This window comes from Lycium barbarum, chromosome 10, assembly GCF_019175385.1.
Source record: "Lycium barbarum isolate Lr01 chromosome 10, ASM1917538v2, whole genome shotgun sequence".
NCBI classification, from domain to species: domain Eukaryota; kingdom Viridiplantae; phylum Streptophyta; class Magnoliopsida; order Solanales; family Solanaceae; genus Lycium; species Lycium barbarum.
The window spans coordinates 86920661-86932352 of NC_083346.1; the positions used below are offsets into that span (position 1 = coordinate 86920661).

The following is an 11692-nucleotide window of genomic DNA, read 5'->3' on the forward strand; positions in this document are numbered from 1 at the left end:
ACTCAAATTACTACCTTTGGCTGGTTCCTTTAGGATTTATATATAAACCGTACTAGCACAATCCTTTAGAAGTAAGATGTAGAAGAAAGAAAAAAAACTACCAACTCCCAGACGAATTGGGTTTGGCGAGACAAGAAAAAGACCAATTTGTATGATTTTTTTTTTTTTTTAAATTTCCCCTCTTCTTGATTTTCCTTCTTGATGTTGGAAAAAACAAGAAACACAATAACTATGGAGTTTCTTAATTTGCAAGATTTTTTTTTTTTGGCTATATAGCTTTACTATTTTATGCTACTAAAAGAAAAAGAGAATTTTCGTTTTTTTTTTTTTTTTTTTTTTTTTTTTTTTTTTTTTTACGAAACTCCCGAGATTATCAAGAACGGAACCTTGATAGCACCGCTCTGATACCACTTGATAAGAATCGGGTTACTTGAAAAAAACAAGATTATAATGCGGAAGCGAAAATATGAAGATTAAAGACGAGAATATAAAGATAGGTGAAATTCAAGAATAAAATCCCCAAATTTCAAGATTAAGTGATAAGAACCCTAATTGGTCTTAGTATTCAAAATTGGCGGATTAAGACTAATTAAGATACTAATAGAGTCAATTCAAGAACTTATATCAAAAGGTGATCTAGACTCCTATTTCGAAGAAATTAGAGACAATAATTAGTATAAGACTAATTACCTTCTTTAATTGACGAATAAGAACCAAAGATATCAAGTACGAATTAATCTTACCTCATAAAAAGAATCGTTCTTATAAGGTTACAAGATAAATCCAAAGTAGCCACACAAAGGTGTAAAATAGAGAAACTCTCAATAATAATAATATTTTTGTGTCTTGAAAATAACAAAATCCACCCCTATATATAGGGGAAACTTATCCCAAATAAAATGGGATTAGAATCTACTTTTATGGAAATAATTAAATACTAAAACCTAACTAGGATTAAACTAGGAAAGCATGTAAAATAATTGGCAAACTTCTTCCTAATAGAATAAGGATAAGGTTGCCCAAAAAGTCACTTTTGTACGTGTGACTTTCTCCAACCCAATTTGGGTTGGATTTAATTCCTTTCTTGGGTAGAAACTTCAGCCCCATGTGAGGCCCAATCTTCCTCCTCTTGAGCTTGGACTTGGATCATGAAATATGTATAGTATTTAGCCCATTCTTTTGCATAATTATTGGACTCGTTCTTGGGCTTTTCTTTCATGATAAGCATTCTTTTGATTTGCAATTGAAGCCCAACAACCTTGGCTTGCATCTCCTTAGCTTGTGACCTTGACGACGATCTTCTTAGGGCTTCTATAGCGCCATTCTTGACCATGGAGCTATCATAATTGCACGAAGCTTTTCGTTCTGCTTGGTTGATCTTTGTCAATAGCACGTAGTAAGTACATGACGCTTCAATGTGGCGCAGCAGACATGAGCAGCAGCACAACAGTCTTGTTTGACATGGCGGTGCCAACAGTGCGAAGTTTTGAGCTCTTCTCCAAGTCGATCGGATGATGTACAAACAAGTCTCCAGCAATACAAGTTGAGTAGCAGCTTCAAGGAAATCAATACGCAGCTCTTGAATTGTTTCTTCTGGTTCGCCCCCCAAATCTGTCAATTTAAGCAACACGCAGTGCCACTAAATAAAAAAAAAAAAAAAAAAAAAAGAAGGGCAAGTTAACGAACAGAAGCAAAATAGCAAAAGAAAGAAAATACGAAGCTTGGAGTCCTTTGTGGGTATTGTCTTGAAATCAAAGGGGTTCTTGGTTCTTCATTATCTGGCTGGAAGCGCTTAACAGTTTGAGAATGGCCTATCGACCATAAGGATTCCGGCGTCTCTGTAGAACTGACCCATTTGCTAGGATTAAGAGTGCATTTGAGCTCTACTTATAGGTGTTCTGTCAGCAGTAGCTGACTTCTAATAGAACAAGGAAATTGGAAGAGTCATCAAGTTTGAAGTTCAATCAGGATAGAAAAAGAAAGAATCCAAAACTTTTGTGATTCTAAAGTCCAGAAAATGCTTAAAGTTTCCAATGAACCTATGGAGAATAAACCTTTCCCAAAAGGAGTCAAATTGCTATTACTCCTCAATTGACGGAAAGTGATTGCTAGAACTAATTCTCATGATTTATGTTACTTGGATGGAAGTAAATTGAATGCTATTCTCAATTGGCAGTAGCTAAACGTGAGAGAAATATATTATACCTTGTGCCTTGATTACATGCTTTTCAAGTGGCTACAATTATAATGTAACCAAGTACGTAAGGAAAAAAAAAAAAAAGGACTGAAAGGTATTTCTTACCATTACTTGAAGTCTCGTCTTTGAGGTTAGATAAGTCTTCACCTCGACAAGCCTTGAAATAGGGGACATTTGTAGACACATAAATTTTATTGGGTTAAAGTCATACAAAATTTATATTTAATCCATATTTATTTGGGTCGAATAATTAATATGGACTTTACAATTAATTTAGTCCATGTTATTATTTTCAAGTCCAAGGTCCATTCCATCTTGAGGCCCAAACTCATGCCACGTGTCAAGTGACATGACATTCCAGTCAAATTCAAAGCCAACAAGATGATGCCACATGTTCAAATGATGTGGCAATCCTTGTCAAATACGAGAACCAATCAAAAATCACCAAGTGTCCAAAATGACATGTCTTGGCCAATCACAAGCAACCTTATCACATAGCATTTGTGATAAGCCTGATGATTTACATGAACCAATCAGAAGGAGGCAAGAGAGTTCATCTGCACTTGAATTGCCTACTCCCTACAACTATAAATAGGGAGTTTACATAACTTTCTAGGGACATTCAGCAAGCACTGGAGAAAGAAGCTACATCGACTACATATATAATTCTGGAGTGTTCAACGGAGTTCTTCCCGGAGGTCAACCGAACGACGAAGTACTGCTCGACATTCCTAGGGATTGAAATACATCTCTAGAAGATCCAAATCATTCTGCAATTCAAGAAATACGCTACTGAAGGCCCTCGAATCACAGAGACGTTTAGGAGAGAAGAATCAAGAGAACAACAGAATTGTACTCACAAGATTCATAACCAAAATTTCATTTTTCTTTTATTTTTTATTGCAGTTAATTTTCGGCACTTGAAAATTTGTTACGAACAGTATATTAACATTTTTTCAATAGAAATTTTATTTGAAGTAATATTAAATTGAAGGGTGTTATAGTTGCTCAACTTTATAAGATTATTATGGTCTTTCAACTTTAACTTTGAAGCTTCCCACTTTTATAATAATATGGTTGTACATAGATTGCTATCAATTAAAGAAAATCATTTACTGATCTAATAAAGTTTTATTTTTATGGGTTATAAAAATATTATTTTATAAGGTATGAATTTTAGATGCGTAGAAACCTAATTAACTTTTCAGTTATAATTGATGGGTTCATAAGTGAAGAGTTACGCTCTTCTGAAAGATTGCCTTTGAAGAGTTACGTCTCTTGAAAAGTTATCTCTAAAGAGTTTGTTTGAAATTAGTAACAGGAACAAAATCGTGTACCAGTTAACAGCAACGGAAAATTCACAGAACCTTTGTTGAAGAATTTCTCCAAGCCAATTCTACTTCACTAGGAAATAGAACACTAATATCCACAAACTAAATGCCTTTTTTTCTTTTCTTTTCTGTGTGTTTTCTTTTTGAGGAAGAATAGCATATGACTTTTCTCTGTTGGAAGAGAGATATATAGGAAAAGAAAGGAGAGAAACTTCCATTCACAACTGAGCGCACAACTCCACGTTGAAAAAGAAACGTGCAGTAGTTTTTGTTTCTCTTAACTTCCTAGATAACCTTCCTTAGGTTTATCTCTTCTAAATAGGCCAGGTCGGGTCCACATGGGCGACCCATGAACCAACCCAATATCTAACATGTCGCACTTGGCACATGGTGGACTAGACCCAAATCAGTACCTTGGCCACAACACGCATAATTCATACTGACAAATAGTTTGTGTGACCTGCGAGCATCGAGAGCTATACCTATTAAGGTTTTACAGGAGTGCCACTATAACGACCCGCTTGGTCGTTATAGTCTTTTCGACACTTTTGCCCTTTTCCCGAGCTTGTTTAGCTCACATTAGACCCGAGGGGACTGTTGACACGCTTCCTGAAGTGTTTGGATTTGATTTAGGTGACTTTTTGGGAAAATTGGGCTTAAATAGAAAACGAGTTGACTCAAAGTTGACTTTTGGGTAAACGGACCTTTTTTAGAAATTTGTTGATTTCGAGAGGTATGAATGGTCTTTTAGAACTTGGGCATATATTCGGTTCGGTTCCCAATGCACTCGATTGCATTTTGGGACGAGTGCGTTCGTAGCGTATTTTTATGTGTGTCTGTGTGTGTGGTATGTGAGCAGATGGCCTCGGGTGATAGTCGGGATTGAGATTGTGATTGTTTGGGGAATTCTGGTTCTAGTGTCCGCAATAGCGGCACCAGTACCGCATCAGCGGCACCGCTATAGCAGTGGGCTTGCCACCACAACGGCCTAGTCTAATATTGGCTGACCGCCGCAGCAGTCTGAGAAAACATCGAGGCGAAACTGTCGCACCGGTCCCGTTGTCACAGAGACAGTATCGGGCTGATTATTTCATTAACTGAGCATTAAAAGCCCTAAGTCCCTGATTCTTACGGGAAACTCTTGGTGGTAAGTTCTTCCATCTTCCTTGCTATTTCACTTTTCATAATCACCTTAGAATTCCTTTATCATGATAGTTCATTAAGTATTTGATGATTTAAAAGAGGGTTTAATGAGTTCTTCTTTCTAGGCTCTAAATCTTGAATTATTGGTTGGGTTAACTCTAGTAAGCATGGAATTGATGATTAAAACCTATTATTGCATGGTTCCTTCCTAATTAGTGGCTAAATTATGGGATTAGAAGTTAAGATTTATACCCAAATTTGGGGGTTTTGCCTAGAATCCGAATTTGAGCAAATTGTTGGTTCTTCTAGGTTGATATTAATGGGAATTGATCACCTAGAACTTTAATTTCATGTGGAGACCTTTAGATCCCTAATTTCACCTTTCTAGTTCGTAAACCCTATTCCATAAGTTGGGGATTTTGGTCTTGAATAGAAGCAGGGTTTGAATGACGTTCTTCTTAATTCAAATTTCATGATTCGAATAATTACTATTGGACAAATTTCTCCTTTAGTTTTCTTCGGTTAGACTTTCGGTATCTAGAGGCTTAAAGGAAAGGGAAATCTAAGGAGTAATTGCTGGAGACTTTGCTGTTCGGTCTTCCAGGTAGGTTACGGTTTACATTACGATGAGATTTTGATTAGCGAGGCGTATGTTTAGATGATATTATCGAAAAATGTATGTAAGCCTTCGGGTACGAAGTTGGGATGGATACTGTCTTAAGTTGGGCCTTGTTGTATGATTGGGGCTAGCCACCCCATTATATTGTTGACTCATCTTGATCTATTTACTTATTGGTTCATTGACACGTTGAGATATTAGTAATTGTGGCTAGTGATATATCATAGATTTGATATTGCGGTACTTACTCGTCCGATACTAAGATGAGAATGGTGATTCATTGTGGCTTATTGTGTAGCCTTACTGTTGATGTTACCTTTTTGCCATGTGGAGTACTGATTCGGATTACATTGGTTATGATATCACATTTCATTATATTCATATGTATTTCTATGATACATTGACATATGCATGGTTCTGGTACTGATGATGATATGTGAGAGAGTGTAGCCTCTGAGGTTTTCGCCGGAGAGCGTAAAAAAAGAGATGAGTATTCGTTTCTCAAGGTTTCTTGTCTAGAACTATTACGCCCTATTTTGAACGGGTCCAAGATAGTTTGCAACCTCCCGGTTCTTCTAACTGGTATAAAAGGGTTAGAGTCGCCACCTTATTTTTAAGGAAAAATAGGAAACCTATATGTATTTATGTGTCTACTCCATTTTTAGTCCACGAAACCTATGAGATTCTAGATAAGGGTTTTATTTACCCCGAGGGGAAGGTATTAAGCATCTCTCAGAGCCTGTCCGAAGACAGTCCTTAAACTTAGTTTAACTGAACACTAGAGGGGGTTTATCTATCCGTTTATCATTATTATTACATGTTTTCAAAATGTTATGACTTCATGAAAAGCTACACTAGATGATAATATACTAAGTATATACAGTGTATAAAAATGTATTTATATCAAGTGTCAAACATATATAAAGAATGTATATATATATATAAAAGGAATGTATAAATGAGTATAAAAATGTACCTTGTAAGTATAAAAGTATGTCTGTTGGTATAGAGAGTGTACATCTATTGGTATAATGTTAGTATAAAGAATATAAACAACTATATAAAGAATGTATAAAAAAGTATAATAGCATGTGAAAGAATATATGTATATTAAACATACAAAGAATGTAATGTATATTAAACATATATATAAAAAAGAAATGTGTAAAAGGTTGTATAATAAGTATATAAGGAGTGTATATTGTTAGTATAAAGAATGTATATTATAACAAAAGTAAAAAGTGTAAAAGTGTATGTAGAGTAATGTATCAAAGTATATAAAGATATAAAAAGTTGAATATGAGTGAATATAAATCGTTTAGTGTAAAGAACTGTATTTAAGGAAAGTGTTTGAAAAATGGCGAAGTTAATTGAGTTGTATCTTCCTTCATGTAAAGGGATGATTTTGTTTTAAGGGCTGATCAAAGAATAGAAAAAGCGTATTTGAGAATTAAAGAATACTTATGAAAGAATTACTTGTAAAAAAAAACGTTAAATATTTAAGGAAAAACTAAATATATATGTATGAAAAGTATATTGATAAAGAATGTGCTTTGAAATAAAGAATGAACTAATGTTTTTGTCTAAACGTCAAAAGTGAGTTAATTAACCGAGTGTTTATATCGAGTCAATCTAATTAATTTATGAAAGTGTGGACGGCCTAAGTCTTGCCTAAAGCGAATAACGAACTTTAAATTAAACATAGAAGTGACAAGTAATTAAATATCCCCGCCCAACATTAAAGTAAAGTTTTCACTACTCCGAGTTTATGTTTTGTACAATTTTAAATAACGCGCGAAAGTAAATACAAACAAGAATTCGATGAAGTCTTCGGGTTCCTTCCGAGTGTCGTCTTGGGGATGTGTCTCCAGATACCTGTATAAACACTTAGTAAAAGTGTTAGTAAGAGAATAAATAACTATCGAATAAACTTAAAATAAAAACCCGTCTTTTGTATATGGGAGGCCTTGGAAATCGACGAAAATTTCTTCATCGGCCATTTGGGTTTAGTATTCCCCCAAATTATTTTAAAATTGATAAAAGGAGTAACAAAGTCAACAACATTCCGGGGCAGCAGGCTCGTAGCTAGTCGACGGAGAAAGATTAAACACAATACCAATGGCCACCGGAGTAGTATTTTCCGGGCACAAAACCAAAGCAAAAGAAAAATGTAGAAGATAATCTGAAAAGGCAGCATAGCAGTAGCAAGAGTAACATCAACAACAATTTGCAAGAAGATGCCAATGTCACTGAAAAATTCCAAGAAAACAAACAGCAAGAGCAGCCAAGTACGAGCAACAAAACAAAGGAAGGTCATCGGAGAGCCTAAATTCAGTCCATCAATCAGAAAAATAAGAAAATAACAACACAACAGAGCAATCATCAAGGAAACAGTTGAGAACAAACGAGAAAATAAGCATAAAGAGAATAGTGAGAAAAAAAAACAGTAAAGAGAGAAGAGAAGACAAGAAAACCAAGAAGAAAATAGGGCTGGCCGGATTTAATGGAGGTCACCGGAAGTGGGTCAGCTCGTCGGCGTTGGTGGTGATGCAACGACGCAGCTGCGGTGAAGGAGAAGGAGACAGAGCGAGCAGCGTGGAAGAGAGTAAAGGGGATGGGGTTGTGCGTTGGTGGTGCGGTCAACTGCTACAGAGTCATGAGTTCACCGGAGCGGGTAGTGGGGTGGTGGTCAGCGTTAATGGGGAGAGAGGAAGATGAAGTTGTAGGGAAGTGGGGGTTCGCGGCTGTGCGGTGGTTTAGGTTTCGTTGTGGTAGAGTTCTATTTCGCCGGAGCTGGCCGGATTCCGGTGAACTCACCGGAGAAGATAGTGGAGAAGAGATTTGAGGTCATGAGAGAAAGTAGTGTGAAAAATAAAATACCCTAAACAAAAATCTGAAATTGTTTACCCCAAAAATAGAAATGCCCCCTCCCTTTTAATTATAATATAAAATGACCCCATTTGTTATCCAAAAAATAAAAGAGTGCACCCCTTTGTCCCCTTTACCCCTTTTAACCCGTGTATAAAAATTTATTAACCAATGGATGAAGAACTCAACTCATCACTTCAAATGTCACCTTTTAAAAAAGTGAGACAAGACCTTGACTTGATTGAATTCTTGCTCTGAGTTTAAGAATTAATCGCTTCGATTTTCTCTACCTTGACGGACTGTACTAAAATATAGTTAACTAATACATGTATAAATAATAATGTAAGTATAAAATATAAATATTAATATATAAGATATAAAATATATTGCTATAAAATTAAGAAACAATTATTTATTGCACAAAAAATGGTAGTATTCGCTGTACATGTGCAAAAATAATGATTCTTGAAAAATGACAATAAATTGATAAAACTCCTAAAATGAGGAAACTTATCAATAAATCATCAAAAATGTAAAAAATGTGTAAAAAGTGTACTTCGTGCTCTTTTAACGATCAGGGCTCCCCGAAACGTTAATTTTACGAACGGCGAGCCAAAATTAGGTGTCAACAGCTTGTCCCTCTTCGATCGGAGATGATGAAAGAGTTTTCGGACGAAGACATTGACGTGTAGCCTATTTTGGCTCGACAAAGAATTACTAAAAGGATAAGTACGGAGAAAGAAGCCAAACATTTATAGAGCTTTGACTATCTCTTCATCCGTCGGCAGGGTTCTGATAAAAAGAAAAATGATAAAAAGGGAGGGATTGTTCAGGGCCGAAAAACATTCGCATACCCACGTTATCGCTTCCAAAAGTGCCCCAGTGTCGAGCTACGAGACGCTGGGAGGGTGCAAGATTATATACTTACTGGGGAAAGAATGATTCTCGCCCCGATATGACCGAACTCTGCTTAGAGTTTCCTACATATCTCATCCATCACGAGAATCAGGTCAATGTAGTTCGAAAGGTGGTAACTAATGGCAAATTTTGATCGTCCGATTAAAACTTTTCCCCAGTGTTGTTGGAGTGGTCCTGGCAAGTGTAGGACGAAGAATGGTCGTGCTCAAATTCGAGCTACCTACATATCCCTGAGATGGGAGTCAGACCGATTGTAGTTCGAGAAAATTGATTTGGGGAGGAAAATGATGAATTGCTATAGGGGTGACCGAACTCAGAGCCATGGATTAAAACGGACTACAAAGTTGTATGCCGGGATCCTGATGATACTTCAGGTTGTGTGCCGAAGCTTTGAATAGGGAGGAGTCCTGGATTGTGTATGAGGACCTTGATGTATACTCCGGTTTGTGTGCCAGAGCCTTGAAATGGAATGAAATCTCGTGTTGTGTGCCGAGATCCTGATGCATACTCTGCTTTGTGTGCTAGAGCTTTGAAATGAAATACACGTATTTGAAGGTTGGCGCCTGTAAAAAATAAAACTAAGATATCTGTATTTGAAGGTGGGTGCCCGATTGAATGAAAATACCCGCATTAGAAGGTGGGCACCTGATGAAATTGAAATACCCACATTAGAAGGTGGGCGCCTGAACTGGAATTGAAATACCCGCATTAGAAGGTGGGCGCCTGAACTGGAATTGAAATACCCGCATTAGAAGGTGGGAGCCTGAACTGGAATTGAAATACCCGCATTAGAAGGTGGGCGCCTGAACTGAAATTGAAATACCCGTATTAAAAGGTGGGCGCCTGAACTGAAATTGAAATACCTGCATTAGAAGGTGGGCGCCTGAACTGAAATTGAAATACCCACATTAAAAGGTGGGCGCCTGAACTGAAATTAAAATACCCGCATTGTAAGGTGGGCGCCTGACTGAAATTAAAATACCTGCATTAGAAGGTGGGCGCCTGAACTGAAATTAAAATAGCCGCATTGGAAGGTGGGCGCCTGAATGAAATTAAAATACCCATATTAGAAGGTGGGTGCCTGAACTGGAATTAAAATACCCGCATTAGAAGGTGGGCGCCTGACTGAAATTAAATTACCCGCATTAGAAGGTGGGTGCCTGATTGAAATTAAAATACCCGCATTAGAAGGTGGGTGCCTGACTGAAATTAAAATACCCGCATTAGAAGGTGGGCGCCTTGACTGAAATTAAAATACCCGCATTAGAAGGTGGGTACCTGACTGAAATTAAAATACCGCATTACGAGGTGGGTGCCTGACTGAAATTAAAATACCCGCATTAGAAGGTGGGCGCCCGATAAAATAAAAATACTTGCATTAGAAGGTGGGCGCCTGACTGAAAAATTAAATACCCGTATTAGAAGGTCGGCGCCTGTAATATGTACTTGAAATGAAATACCTTCATTAGAAGGTGGACGCCTAATGAATTTGTTTTTTTTTCTTTAATGCATTCTTCGTTGTTTTTGTTGCAAAGAATATTGAAAAATGAAGAAGTGAAGAGAATCGTGTCTTGACTTCAGTTGGTATCAACAATTAGTTTTGTGCATAAGAATTCCATCAATTTCTTCCCAGATAATCGAGATTGACTTCTGGATAAATTCTACAGCTTCAAGTGATACCTCAGACATGCCTAAGTATCGACAAGATTTGTTCATCTTGCTTCAAGCAAAGGTTTTGAACTATACCTATCCTTATGTTTCAAGTGCCCTCACTAGAAAAAAAAAAGTCCCTTTTTCACACATATTCAGTATTTTTGAACTTTGGGACATCTAGAGAAGTACACTCATACTCAGAAAGATGTTCAATGCATGCAATTGTGATACCATAAGTGTTACATCCCGTACTTCTGTACGTTGGATTATTCGTAAGTTAACCGACATAAGCTCTGAGGACAAGATTATTTTGAGGTTATAAGTATTTACGTTGTTACACCCCGTAAGAGTCCTGCTACTTGACTTAAGACAAAATGAACGAGTTAAGAAAGTTCAAGGGAAGTTAATCGAGTTAGTAAGAATATCGTTATATATATATATATATATATATATGGTTGCCTTAAGTATCCCGAGGTGACATGTCAACCTAAAGGATTTGAAATAGTGTCATGAGTACGTATACGAGGTAATGTGAGTGCTCTTTTAAAGTATTTGAGATTATTAGTAATGATATAGAAGATGGACAAAAGATATGAATATACTTTTGCGATTGGAGTTCCATCGAAGCTTTGTGAGGTCTCTAGCTATGTTTAAGGTTATTGTGATTTTCCGGGCCCTTCGAGACACGTGTATGGATTGTTATGGATGTATATAAGTATGTATATATATGTATAAGAGGTTACATGAGGGTTGGAAGATGATTAGAAGTTAAACGAAATGAATCGAAACAACTTCAGTAAAATCTCGAACCAGATTTTTAGCCCATATTGTTGGAGGCATATCTCCTAGTCTATGAGGAGTTTTAAGGTGTTTCAAAAGCCTAAAATGAAGTTCATCGAGTCTAGTTTCCAACGCAACAAACCGCTCGTCAAAATGATATCGGGATAAGGAGTTATGGACTAT

At 36.7% G+C, this 11692-nt stretch overlaps 1 long non-coding RNA gene across 1 annotated transcript; it reads right to left on the reverse strand.

Moving 5' to 3' along the window:
- Positions 1-807: 807 nt before the first annotated feature.
- LOC132615919 (uncharacterized) lies at positions 808-2506 on the reverse strand. Its single transcript, XR_009572889.1, has 2 exons — positions 1717-2506; positions 808-1611 (listed from the first exon to the last, which is right to left on the reverse strand). It is a non-coding gene; the product is annotated as an uncharacterized LOC132615919 (long non-coding RNA).
- Positions 2507-11692: the final 9186 nt, after the last annotated feature.